At 53.3% G+C, this 13918-nt stretch overlaps 1 protein-coding gene across 3 annotated transcripts in view; it reads right to left on the reverse strand.

Moving 5' to 3' along the window:
• Nucleotides 1-10953, reverse strand: part of Kdm4b (lysine demethylase 4B) — a 73701-nt gene extending 62748 nt beyond the window's left edge. The window contains exon 1 of one of the 3 annotated variants that reach the window (XM_087909278.1): nucleotides 10759-10953. The gene's annotated coding sequence lies outside the window, so the exon portion shown is untranslated. The remainder of the gene's footprint in view (nucleotides 1-10758) is intronic. The other 2 variants (XM_087909277.1, XM_087909276.1) reach the window with 2 other exon arrangements.
• Between the last annotated feature and the right edge of the window lie 2965 nt (nucleotides 10954-13918).

The following is a 13918-nucleotide window of genomic DNA, read 5'->3' on the forward strand; positions in this document are numbered from 1 at the left end:
TTTTTTAAAACTGTCAGGCATGATGCACACCTTTAAACTCAGCACTCAGATGCAGAAGGATCGCTGTGAATTCAAGCTCAGCCTGAGCCAGGGCTACACCCTGAAACCTTGTCAAAAAAAAAAAAAGGAAAAAAAACAAGAACAAAAGAAAGAAAGAGAAATTAAAGTAAATAAAAGTTGAAGGGCTAGCGAGGGGCTCAGTGGCTAAGCACACTGGCTGTTCTTCCAGATGTGCCTTTGTCCCAGCACCCATATCAGATGTCTCCTGTAGCTCCAGTCCTGGGGAACCTGACACACTCTCTGGTCTCCTCAGGCACTGTACACACACACACACACACACACACTGATTAGATATTAAAATTTAAAAATTATAAAGTAAATAAATCAATAAAAGGTGAGTGTGAGACAGTTCAGAAGGTAAAGGTCCTTGCTGTCAAGTCTAGCACCCTGACTGGTGGGAGGGGAGACCAACTCCTGCAACCTGTCCCCTGAGCTCTCCACACACACTGGAGAGGGCCACCCTTGGGCACACACACAGGGTAAGTAAAGAAATAAAGAAATGCAATTTTTAAGAACTAAATGAAAGTTGAAGGAAAGGTCAAAACTCCCCTAGAAAATGAGTGAACAGCAAAAACCAACAGGAAGATGGCACTGCAGACACTGGGGACACAGGCTAGGCAGAGGACACAACTGTCTGCAGTGAGGCACAAGAAGCTGGCCTGAGGGCTCCACGCCCAGATGCTGACAGCAGGGGCAGGAAGTTCAGGAGCCTGAGCCTCTGATAACTGGAGAAAGAGCTGTAGAGGCGTTGGGCAGGGCAGTGACACCTGCACCAGGCGTCTTTCCAACAGACCCAACACTGGACTTCGTTCATCTTCCACATTCCAAGGGCATCAGCAAGCAGAAACCATGAAGGCAAGAGGAAGCCCAAGAAATGACTTTATTTCAAGGGAATAGCATGGCCAACACAGGAGACATGACCACAGAACTTGCACAAAAGCTAGAACTGTGAGCCCCAAGACAAACACGGAAAACACAACTCCTCTGGGGGTTCTCAGTGCACAGGGTGGATCCTATTGTCAGCAGAGAAAGTTTGTCAAAGGAGCTGACAACTGAGGGACTCTCCATGGGAAGTGCAGGCCCTGGTGTGGACTCAGCACTGCTGCTAGGAAGAGGGCAGGAGGAGGAGATGGGCAAGTAGATAGATGGGTGGATGGATGGGTGGATGGGTGTGTGAATGGATGAGCGGATGGATGGATGGGTGGGTGGATGGATGGATGGGTGAGGAGGTGAGGGGTAGAAAGGTGGGTGGGTAGACAAAAGCGTGGATGGAAGGACAGAAAAGTGAATAGATAAAATGTCCACTTAGGGCCGGTGGGTGGGGGGGGAGACCCACAACTTTAATCCCAGTACTTGGGAGGCAGATGCAGGCGGATCTCTGTGAAGCCAGTCTGGTCTACAGAGCAAGTTCCAGGACAGAAAAAACTGCCTTAGAAAAAAAAAATTGTTCACCTAGATTAGCTACACAACAGACATGTCCCTCAGTTTGGAACTAGGCACACGCCTGTTCTTGTGGTGTTCACGGTGCCCTTGCAATGCTGATGAGGCACGAGAAGCAAGCACAGCCCTTAGACAGACAGCACAAGGCTCAACGCTGGGAGGACTGTCCAGGAATCCACCACAGGGTAGCAGGTAAGCCCAGCACACTGTGATCTGTGGAGGAGAGGAGGTCATCAGTGACCCAGGGAGAAGAAACTGTGCCACACCTCCAAAGGGAAGGCAGGTAACAGGTGGGCACAGAACAGTGGCCCGAGAAGCCTTCTCTCTGCACGGCTTTCCAGGGTGGCACCACAGGGAGGCCTCACAGCTTCACTCTCTCTCAACAAGGGTCCTAAGGGACAGTGTGAACGCGGAGGGCCACACCAGGGCCGTCTGCAGCCACACTAAAAGGACACAGTGGCATCTCTCCTGCCATGCCCGGGGCCTGACCTCATGAAACCCACACAGGCTCAACGCTGTACCCAGTGAAAAGGAATAAGAGGATGTGGGCCACTTGGCCCCTGGGTTCTCTTTCTACTGACAGGCTACTACAAAGTCAAAACGGGGTCTGACAGTACTGAGTGACAGATCCGACAGCTTGGCCAGAGGAGTCCCAGGCTGGAAAGAGCATGTAGTCAATATCAGAGATACAGAGGCTCAGGCAAAGGGCAAAGTGCCCAATGTGGAGACTTCAAGAAAGACACCCAGGAGTGTCTTTCTTGCTAGTGCTGACTCAGACTGGACCCCAGATCCAGTGTGCCTGGATCCCGGAGCTGTGGAAAGGCATAATTGGCTCTTACTTGCTGGCAGTAACCCAGTCTGGCGGGTTAGCTTCCAGCTCATGAAGCTGCATCTCAGAGACTAAGGCAGAGAACACGTGCGGGAGCACACAGCCACACACTGACCCCGCCATGAACACGCATGAGCGAACACACACTTGCAGTCACACACACTTACTCAGGCAAATAATCAGTGTAACTAAATAACACCAATCAGGCCAGGGTGACTTGCCTAGAACAAGCATAGGAACGGCCAGGCAGTTGGGTGCCAGCACTAGGAAAACAGGGGCAAGGGAATCTCTGTGAGTCTGAGACTAGCCTGGGTTACAGAGTGAGTTCCAGAATGATGGGTTGGAGGGAGAACTGTGTTAAAATGTAAAATGAAATTAAAATAAGTAAACAAATTTTTTTTAAAAAAATGGCAGGCACCCACCCCAAGCCCCAGGACCCCTGAGGTGGACTCACTCCACGGGCACAGATACACGTATACATAAAATGTAAACACACTCCACTCCACAGGCACAGATACACGTATACATACAATATAAACACACTAAAAGTTACACAGAAAAACAAATTAAAACTAAGTCAATGCTGGAGTATGGACGGGGTATGGACATGACTGCCCATGCAGGAAGCAAGGGCCTGTAACACTGCCAGCTCAGAGGAGGGGATCAGACTGGTGAGAGTCACCTGTCTGTCCCTTGCCAGCACCCCAGCACCCAGCGCTGCAAGCGAGAGACCTCCCACAAGCAGCACAGCCTCCTGCACACACCTCTGACTTTTGGGTGCATCCTTGGCTACTAAGTACCAGCTTTGGCCAGTGTTTGTCTACTGACCCATGAGCAAGCCTTGCATCAGACACCATAACCAGTGTCTGGGGACACAAGGTGAAGCTGGATGCCCCTGCCATGCCTGGACTCACTGAGCCCAATGGTCTAGGTCAGGTCCCTTCACCTGCCACTGCCTCAGAGATACTGCTCAAAGCAGGGCAGCTAGGTCGGTCAGAGGCATCTGGTCCACACACACATGCAAAGATGCATGGACACCCACACATGCACATGGACATGTGCACATTCATGGACGATGCAGACATGGACATGCACACACACAGATGCTGCCTGCCCAGCACCACAGCCATCTGAAGCAGGTACCATCACTACACTGCCCCAGTTGGTGAAGGAGACACAGGGCAGGACATGGCTTGCCCAAGGCCACCCAGAAGTAGGGGTGTAGGGGGCACAGGAGACAACAATGGCATGGGTGGAAATGCTGAGAACAAAGGTCGCAGTTCTCAGAGGAACAGTAGGAAGCACTGCCAGTCCTGTCAATCACTGACAAGGTCTGGAGTTGGAGGAGGACGCAGACCTTCGCAACAGCTCAGAAAAATAAAGGAGACACAGCGAAGGTCAGACGCCCTGCAGTCGGAGACATCACTGACTGTCATGACTTGGACCAGGAAACGTTGATGGCCCAGGGATCCCCCCTCCCCTCATCCACGGAGCTCTCAGGCACGCCCCCTCCCTACAACCCTGTCCTGAGGCAGTGGAGGGCATGATGCCAAGGCACATGCACACACTCCACTCCACAGGCACAGATACACGTATACATACAATATAAACACACTAAAAGTTACACAGAAAAACAAATTAAAACTAAGTCAATGCTGGAGTATGGACAGGGGTATGGACATGGCTGCCCATGAAGGAAGCGAGGGCCTGTAACACCGCCAGCTCAGAGGAGGGGATCAGACTGGTGAAGGCACTGCTGAAGGCTTCTGCCATCACAGGCCACGGCCCTGACACTCCCCAGCCTGTGAGCCTTGGACACAGCAGCTCCTTCACTCTGGGAGCACCACTCCGGGGCTTTACATGTGGGTCTGTCTGTCCACATCACCTGCAGGACACCCAGTGCAGGGCAGTGCCCAAGAGACTCCATTCAGTGTTCCCTGGTGACTGTCCCATTCACCCCCAACCCCACCTATGCTAATGTCCTAGCTCCTGGCCTGACACATGAGGACTCATCTCAGGAAACAAAATCTGCAGCTCATTTCAAAACAAAACAACAACAAAATTAAATATTAAAAATTTTTACATTTTTTTGAGACAGTGTTTCTCTGCATAACTGCCTGGTTGCTACCAAGCCTGACCCCCAGACCTCCACATGTGTGCTCTGGCAAACACCCCACCCCGCACAACAAATATTATTAAAAAAAAAAAACAAACTGAAATCCAAAACTAACCATTTATTAAAGCAACTTGGGCTGGGGCAGTTACTCTGATGGTGACACCCTACATGTCACGTGCGGGGGGGCCAGAGCCTGTTAGGTCCGCAGCAGGACCACGTTAGTAAAAGAAGACCCAGAAATGCCAGATCTGGTCACAACAGGGTCACTATCATGCAGTTGGCAGACCTCCCAGTACTGTGTCTAACTGCTGAGCCATCTTTCCAGCATGAGGGAGGGAGGAGGAGGCCTCACACTGCCTGTGATGCTGAGCACTCCTGAGGGAAACCCACAGACTATTTCCATGGGGCCTTGGTACTGGGGAGCCCTAGAGACCAAGAGACACCCCACAGTCTAGCATCACACCTCATCCCAGTCTGCTTCTCAGGGTCTCCAAGGCCGTGACCCCAGCATTCCTTCCTCTTCCTCCTTTCTCTGCCCATCATCAACCAAAATAGACAGACATGGCCCCAAGGGCACACCTCTAAGAAACCACGACCATCTCCCAGGCCAGCTCGCCCACAGTGCCAGGACAAGCTGTGCACATCGGGTTCCGCTCACAGGCTGCTGCGGCGTCTGCCCCAGGCACACTCAGTCCATCTACACAGAGGCAGCATAACAGCATGCCACCCCAGCTGCCGCCACTCCAGGAGACCATGTCAACCAGCTGCAGACAATCCATCTGGTAGAGAGCCACAGGAACCCAAAGGGTTCCCTGTGCTGAGTTAGACCACTGGTGACTCTGGCTTGGGATCTTGGGGCTCCTAGCTGCAGCATGAAAGCACTGCAAGGGATCCCTTTAGGTCCCCAAGGTACCAGTGACCCCTAAGAGGGGGTCCTAAATTCCTGGGCTCTCTCCCACAGTAGCCATGGTCCCTGCCCCTCTGCCCACACCTTCTCTGAGGTGGTGGCACACAGGGACCCCTTATGGCCGACCCTCTCTAATTGAAGAGACTGTAAGGGGTAAAAAATCTCATGGAGAGGACACAGGAGTTTGGGGGAGCTGCTGAGACCCACTGGCTCCCCAGTCCTGGCTGTCCCCCTTCTCTCATCATGCCCAGGAGTCCATGGCACATCCCCCATCCAGGGAGGCTTCTGCTAGCCCTGTGGTCAGAGCGACTCCAGGGACCCAACACCCCACAGCCTCTCCTCTTGCAAGGAATCACCTGGTTCCACACCCCATCTCCCAGGACAGGGCCAGTCTTGGCCGTGAAGGGACCCAGGGCCTGGAACTACCCTGAAAAAGCACTGCGGCTGGAGTCTGCCCTGGAGTTCCACCTGTAGCATGTCTAGACACACAGATGTCAGGCAAGTGGGCCCAGAGGTTAAGGTTTCAGTCTGCTGTGCTTCCTTCTGTACTGGAAAGCCACCAGAACAGTGACCACAGCCTGCTTTACAAACCAACTCTTTGTCTACTATCCAGGGATGACCAGTCTAGCACTCCAGTATCAGTAAGAGGGACAGCCTGGGCTAGGATGGCCAGGATAAAGCACGTGCTGTGCAAAGACATGAGTTTGAATTCCCAGAAATCATAACAAAGCCAGGTGTGAATGAGCAGGCCTGCAATCACAATACTGCAGAGGGGGAGGCAGGAAGCTCTCTAGGGACTAGGGAGATACTTCAGTGGTCAAAGTGTTTGCTGTACAAGTGTGGAGAGCTGAGTTCAAATTCCCAGAAAACCTGGTGAAGGACATGTAAGCTTCGAGGCAGAGACAAGAGCTGGAGGGCTGGCTGCCCTAGTGTGTGCATGCAGAGGCAAGAGGTTGCATCCTGAGATAGTGAAAGCAGGGATCCACGCCTAAGTCCTGACACATGTGCACACACAAAGATTTAAAAAAAAAAAAGCCACAGGGTCCACAGGGTACAGATGGCTTAGAACTGACTTGTCCCCAAAACTGTGTGGGGCTGACACTACTGGGGAGGGGAGGGAGGGAGCAGACAGACACAGCAAAGGTGAGATCTGGAAACAGGAGTGAAGCAGGGTTATGACCGGCACCCTGAGAGGCCCTCACCCAGAGCTGCAATGGAATACAGCTCTAGGGGCGATGGAGCTCTTCCCACAGCCACTGGCACTGGCTCAGAGAGAGGCTGGGGGCTTATGACATGTCACCCAGAGGAGGGGGATTCCACGAGGCCCAAGGCAGGACTCCTGTGCTACTCACACCATAGGAATTGTCACCCAAAGTGAGGAAAGGCAACAAGCCTTTGCTGTCATCTATCTGGGGCTAGGATGAACCCAGGACCTAATATGTGCCAGGCCGCACTTCCACCCCAGTCATATTTCTTTGTGGCTGTTTTTAGGGTGTGTGTGTGTGTGTGTGTGTGTGTGTGTGTGTGTGTGTGAGTGCTGGAGGTCAGAGGTCAACAAGGGAGTCCTCCATCACCCTCCACCTTATTTTCCTGGTCTCTGCTGAAAATGGAGCCCACCATTTTACCTAGGCTGGCTGCCCTGGACTTTGCCCCCACCTCCTGTGCTGGGGCTACAGGCTCACTGGGCAGTGGCTGGCTCTTGTGTGAGCTGACATCTGAGCTCGAGCCTGTCTTCTGCAGCAGCAGCCCCCACCCTTTTCCAGCCATGGATCTGTGGCTGTGTTTGGAGACAGGGTCTCTATGTAGCCCTGTCTGGAACTATGGCTAGCCTGGAACTCTCCATCCTCCTGGCTCTACCTCCTGAGCGCTGGGATGCACACCAGCTGGAAGCCGGTGCTGAGCACATCTAGGCATGCATTCTACTCACCCAGTCCTGCCCCGGCCCCAAAGTTTCATTGTTTAGTAGACTTAACTTTTCTGGAGTGGCTTTAGGTAGTGATGCCTCATGCTTTCCTGTCCCACTTGGGCACAGCAGATATGACAATGACAGAGTCCAAAACCTTAACCAGCCAAGAAGAGGGTCCCAGAACAGACCATACCCAGAGGGGATGAATAGAAAACAACTCATCTTCTTTTTAAAAATTAATTCATAGGGGGCTGGAGAAATGGCTCAGCAAGGAAGTACACTGGCTTCTCTTCCAGAGGACCTGGGTTCAATTTCCAACACCCACATGGCAGCTCACAACTATCTGTAGCTCCTGTTCCAGGGAACCTGACACCTTCATACCAATAAACATAAGATAAATTTAAATAAATTGTTTTAAAAAAATAAAATCAGTTTATCATTTCCAAGTTGTTTTTTGTGGTACTAAGGTAGAGTCAGGGCCTCACTCCTTACCATGTGACCTGCCTGGCTGGACACTACTTAGGCTTACAAGTCACTGGGTCCCTGTCACGAATTCAGGGACATCATTGTGGAGGAGAAGGCCAAGATTAGAGAAATGAGTCAACAGAAGTCAATTAGCACAAGTTGATCAAAGCAACAGAATAGGGTACAGCAAAGGGAGGGGTGTTAGTGCCGATTCAACAGCGCCAAGGAAGCCAGAATGGGGCCCGCACAGGATGGGCATCAGGTGCCAAGGTCGGTCACAGGCAAATCCCGTCCATGCAATCACAGGCCTGAATTGGAGACAGAGCCAGTGGGAGATGGGTGCAAACAGAATAATCACTAAGCAATGAAGGCGGATGGAGGGCGGGATCTGGGACAGAGAGGCAGGTGAATCTACAGGGCTGAAGGCCAAGTCCCAGGTCTCATGTGGAGGGACTTGGGTGAGGAGCAGCTGCACACAAGCACTCTGAATGCTCACCCCAGGGGTGACCTGGCCACAGTGGACTGAAACAGTGGGGACTGTAGGGCAGTGCAGGAAGTGTTCAAGCTCCTGGCTCCTTGCCCCTGACCCTGAAGGTCACTAGAGGAGAGGAGTGTGCTGGGCACCCACTCTACAGATGGAGGAGCCAGGATGCTGGAGAGAGCAGGAAAGAACCTCCCTGCCTGAAGGAGGAACCTCAACCCAGACCTCTGGGACTCTACCACGGCCTGAACTCCAAGGATGAGGGATGAAGTCCAGCACCCCACCCCCAGGTCCTGCAGTGACAGGTCTCTCCAGAGGCTGGCCATCTGCTACAGTCTGCTCCCTGTCCCCTGCTCCCAGGAGGCTGTGAGGACTAGTGGCTCTGACCTTGCTTCTGGAGCAAGGGACAAGCCCAAGACCACTAGGCCCCGAACCCTTCACCCCACCTCCAGATTCCTAGACAACCATCAGAAAGTGTCTCACGGCCCACACTTCTACCCCTCACCCCACATGGCCTCACTGTCTGTGGGTGCTGAGTTGGCCCCAAGCAGCCTCCTCCCAGCACTCCCAATGAGCCCCAGGCCCCTGGAGTGAGACTTTGCACAACCTGCCAACTGACGGACCAGGTGACTCCCCACAGGTGTCAGGTAGCACAGGGACAGATGGTTACCCTGTGCTGGGGCTCCAGCACAATATAGGAAGAAGCAGACAGAACAAGGGGGCCAGGGCCCAGCAGAGGAAGGGGAGCAAGGACTGGAAGTCTAGGTCAGGACTGGGTGGGCTGGGAGAATAGAGGGCCCCTGGGATGGGAAGGAGACAAGCTATGGGTTAGGGACAGATAGCCACAGGATAGTGGATGAGTCTCTAGAGACCCTTCTATGTAGTTAGCAGCCATCACCCTGGGAGGAAAGAAGTAGGAAACCACTTGTACTCAGACCTGTACATTCCCAGGTCTGCACACACAAACTCATACAAGCACACAGAGCACCTGGCACAGGTCTCAAGCTTTGTGCCCTCCCAGGGAGAGCATGGAAACTCACCCAGTGTCTCCCAAAAGGACCCCGTAAGTTTCAGTACAGGGCACCCACAAGGTTTGGAGAAAAGGAGAAGGAAAGACGAAAGCTGGCTGCTGCTAGTGCAGAATGGGGAAAAAAATGCTGGCCCTGGCTGGGGACACGCCCTCCTGGTGGCTCTGAAGGCAGCAATTACTGGAGAATTAAAGAGAGTGATTACCCTTTCCTGGTAGGGGGAAAGCCCCTGAAGACCCACGTAATGATCCCATTTTGAGGCAAGAGTTGTTTGGGGACGGAGTAGGCTCCAGCCCGGGGACTGTCAGATGCACAACTATTGGGACACAGAGACATCCCGGGGCCCTGAACCTTCTGCAACCAAGATCCTCAGAGTCTAAGAAGGTGCAGGCTGCTGGCTAAGCAAACCCCACTTGTACACAAGGAAAGATACACTCTTTCTTTTTGCTTTTTGAAACATGTTACAGGATCCGCCCTCTCGCTAGCTGAAAAAAACTAGCAACTCAGGCAAGACACTTCCCCAGGTGTTACTGAATTATTAAAGCAATACCATCCTTTCCCCTCCCCCAGTCAGACAGATGGGACAAGAGGAAGCCCAGGAGCGGCAATGCTCGAACAGCACGGCTTACACCATCAAATCTGCAAACCAGGACCCAGGCGGACCAGAATTCCTCATACTCGCACCTGGCTCACCATAGTCCCCACACACACAGTAGACCCCCACCCCGCCAACAAACCCCCAGCTTTCCTACAACCGTAGGAAAGTCATCCCCAGCTGTCCCCGGCTCTGCTGGCTTCCTGGGAAAGAGAACCGGGGCTGTCTGCCGGGGGACGCCCTGGACGGGTATGCACGCGGGCAACTGCACAATTCATGGTTTACAGAGAGAAGAGGACTTGAATGCAGAGGAACCGGGGGACGGATGCGAGGTGAGAAGGCTGCCATTGCAACAGTGGATACGTGCGCTATTTATTTTAACTTAAAAAATGCAGATTACATAGTGATTTAGGGATTCTGGGACAAGAGGGGGTCAAGTTTGGAAGGCATGATGGATGGGGTGTTTGAAGGGGACAGCATCTGTGTCCCCTAAAGGGAATCAAAATCCAAGAGGGGAGGAGCGAGGGCTTGGAGTGAGCTTTATATTTTCAAGGATTTAGGGGTGCTGAAGGGATGGCAGGACCAGGCCACCCACGCTGTCATCTTTTGTGCCCTGGAAAGGGGACGCGGCGCCCCGCCCCCGCCCCGCCTTTGTCCGGCCCCATCGTCCCCCCTCCCCCCCCAAAAAAAACACACCCTCCTTTCCCAGGCACACAGTCGTTTTGTCGATCAACAAACAGCAGCTTCGCCCGAACGGACAAAAGCCCGGCGTACCCCACCGCCTCGCGGAGTCGAGTAGGCCGCAGCCGAAGCCTCGGCCTAGAGTATGAGCGGTGTCCGCGAGGCGCGGCGCGGGGGCAGGCATGGCGGCTGCGCGGCCCCCCGGAGGGGCCTGGAAGCTGCGGAGCACCGTCGCCGATCGCACACTCACCTGGCGCGGTGCGCGCGGCCCCGAGTGTGGACAGCAGGCTCAGCGGCGCGTGCTCGGCCACCTTGCGTCGCCCCCGCCGGGCCTTGCTCCCGCGGTCGGGCCGCTCGGCTACAGCCTTCGCCGGGTTCGTTCGCTGGTTCGATCGTTCGCTTGCTCGCGGCCGAGCCCTCAGTAAGCGCCTCGGGCGGGGAAGCGAAGCTCCACGGGGCGGGGCGACAGCTCCTCCTCGGCCACCATTGGGTAGCCAGCCCACGCCCGCACGCTGATTGGTGGCGGCTGACAGCTCCGCCCCTCCCCTAATCAACACCGCGCGGCCCCGCCCTCCGCGACCTGGGGCGGGCGCAGGCACTCGACCTCTTCCCGTCATTGGTCCAACCACGAGGACGCTCCGACACCCACTCACGTGCCCGGTGACCGGCTCAGCTCTCAATGGGTGCTGAGCACGCCTGTCTAAAGGGACTCAGCCAATCCGACAACGGTCGGGACAAGTATACCGCGGAGCGCAGTCAGATTGACAAGCGCGTTCTCAGGGACCCCGCTGAGAGAAGCGCGGATTGGCGTTCGGCACCGACCTCTGGGCGCCTATTGGTTGGAATTGAATGTCAATCACTGTCTTGCTGCTCCAGACCCCGCCCTGTTATCAGGCGGTTGTTGAGTACGTGATATCCTGCACAACATCGGCCGTGGGTCCGAGACGCCGAGAGACAGTGGTTCGAGACCCGCTGGATCAAGACCGGGAGCAGGGATTTGAGCACAGCTTTGCAAGGGGCCGAACTAGGGTACAGAGGGTCCCGAAAGCGCCGTTCCCTTTATCGTGCGTGAGTTCTGCTGGGGCGTGCCTCTGGGGAAGTCACCTAACTGGGCCTCGGTTCCCCCTATGAAGGGATAGCGGTGCCCACGGAAAACTTTGCAATAATTCAATGAAAGAAGTGGTGCTTTTTCTCTGTTTCGCAATCTTCCTCGGTTCTGCTCTCTCCAGCTCAGTATGTTCCAAACTGGGAACCTGTGCACCCAGATCCTAACTCTATGGCTCTATGGAGGGTTTCTTAAGGTTTGATATCATCCCTCATCAATATGTATCTATAGTTTTACATTTCTATTATTTTGTGTATATGTGCCCTGTTAGGGGGTCACTTGGGAGCTGACTCTCCTGCCACCTGGGTACCAGGATCAAACTCAGCTTTGTTAGACTTGGTTGCAAGTCCCTTTACCCACTAAGTCTGCTTGCTGTTCCACCATCATTTCTTTTGGTCAAACAAGGGTGAAGGTGTGCCCGTTTTATGGAACAGGACTAGAAGTTCTTCGATTTTAACACCTATACCTGAAAGTACTCTCCTTGGAGCAAGTTGTTTGCTTCTCCTGCACCCCCCACACATGTCTCCCAGTCAGTCACTAACTCCCAAGGTTATGCATAAATTATTCCAAACTGGATGGCTCTTGAATTATTTTTCCATGCTCTTCACTGTGCGATAATTGCAAGGGAAACAGCCATTGTCATGCCTGTCATCACCACCCTGTCCTCACGCCAGCAGAAATTAAGTAGACTTGGAGGTCAACAAGTCTCTTCAGCTAAGAGATGGTGGCACACTCCTTTAATCCTAGCACTGGGAGGCAGAGGCAGGTGGATCTCTAAGTCTTCAGAGTTCCAGGACAGCCATGGCTACACAATGAGTCTTGAAAAACCAACAAAAAGCCTGTTTCGAACAGGCAGGTGAAACAGCTCAGTAAGCTTGCCATCTAGCCAGACAGACGACCTGTGTCTGATCCCAGTTCCCCAAACAGTGAGGGAAGCATCCTTTGTTCTGGTTTCCATAAATGTCATACGTCTGCCTGCACAGGCACACACACAAACGAACTCAGCATAAAGAAGAATCATGTGTGGTCACCACCACATTTTCACGAGCACATGACCTTTGTGAAGGACTACCATTAGTAATGGTTTGCTTTTAATTAGGAGTGGGGTTTTATTAGATTTGCTCTGCTCTCCGGATTCCTACAAAGTGGTATGGGCACTTGTCTGAGCTGGGAAGGTTGGCTCAGCAGTTAACATGGTGGCCTGCTCTTGCAGAGGCCAGAGAATTCAAACATCAGCACCTATGTCAAGTGGCTTACGACCAGCTCCAGTGGATCCAACATCTGTAGCCTCCAGAGGCACCCACTCACATGTTCATATAATTAAAATTTTCTAAAATCTTTTCATGGCGGCCCATGCCCCTCAGTTGTAGCGCTGGGGAAGTAGAGGGAGGTAGGCCCAAGTTCCAGGTCAGTCTCAAGGTTTCACACTAAGGATGGAACCATTGTTTGGTTTTCTGAGACAGGATTCCTCTATGCAGCCCTGGCTGTCCTGGAACTAGCTGTCAACCACGCTGGTCTCAAACTCACAGACCTGCCTGCACCACCATGACCGAGTATCACTATGTAGCCCAAGCTAATCTTGCAGTCACGATCTTCAAGTTTGTCACACAAATACAGGCTAAGAGGCATACCCGCACCACACCCAGCTCTGCCCCACGTTCCTGAAAAATAGTGTCATGTTGGTGAGGGCTGTGTGCGTATCAAGGTACTTTTGGCCAAGCCTGACAACCCAAGTTCCATCTTGCAAGAGCAGCCAGTGCTTTGACCTCTCCAACCCCACGTGTAATTTTTTTAAAAAGCAGACTCATCCTTGGCCTGAGAGCAGCAGCTGAGGCTCCCCCCTCAACCATTCTGAGCAACCTACTGTGCTATAGATGGGGGACATGCCCCCCCACCATGCTCACCCATCCACCCATGACTCCACAGGAGCCCAGACCCTTCTGCAGCCTACAGTGCCTGTGCCAAATGCAGGCACACCAGCCACACCAGCAACCAAAGTCCTCCCACACTCCAACCCCCAGGGCCAAAGCCTCTGCTCTCACAAGTTAGCACTGCCTTTTCCCTGTACATTTTCAACATCCGGTTTTCTATAAACCTGTGGTGTTGTCTGTACAGCGGAAGAACCTTCCAGAACAGGGGCCAGCAAACTGCTAGTCAAAGGTACTGTTCTCTGCTTTCAGGACTGGAGTTTCTGACTGACTGCAGCAAGAGCAACAACGGGGATGAGTGAACGGCTGTCTGTACAACTTTATCTGCACAGCCTAGCTGTGCCCTGGTGCCCATTGTCTCAGCCTCTCAACTCGTT

The sequence above is a fragment of the Myodes glareolus genome, chromosome 8 (genome assembly GCF_982192425.1).
Source record: "Myodes glareolus chromosome 8, mMyoGla1.1, whole genome shotgun sequence".
Classification (NCBI taxonomy): domain Eukaryota; kingdom Metazoa; phylum Chordata; class Mammalia; order Rodentia; family Cricetidae; genus Myodes; species Myodes glareolus.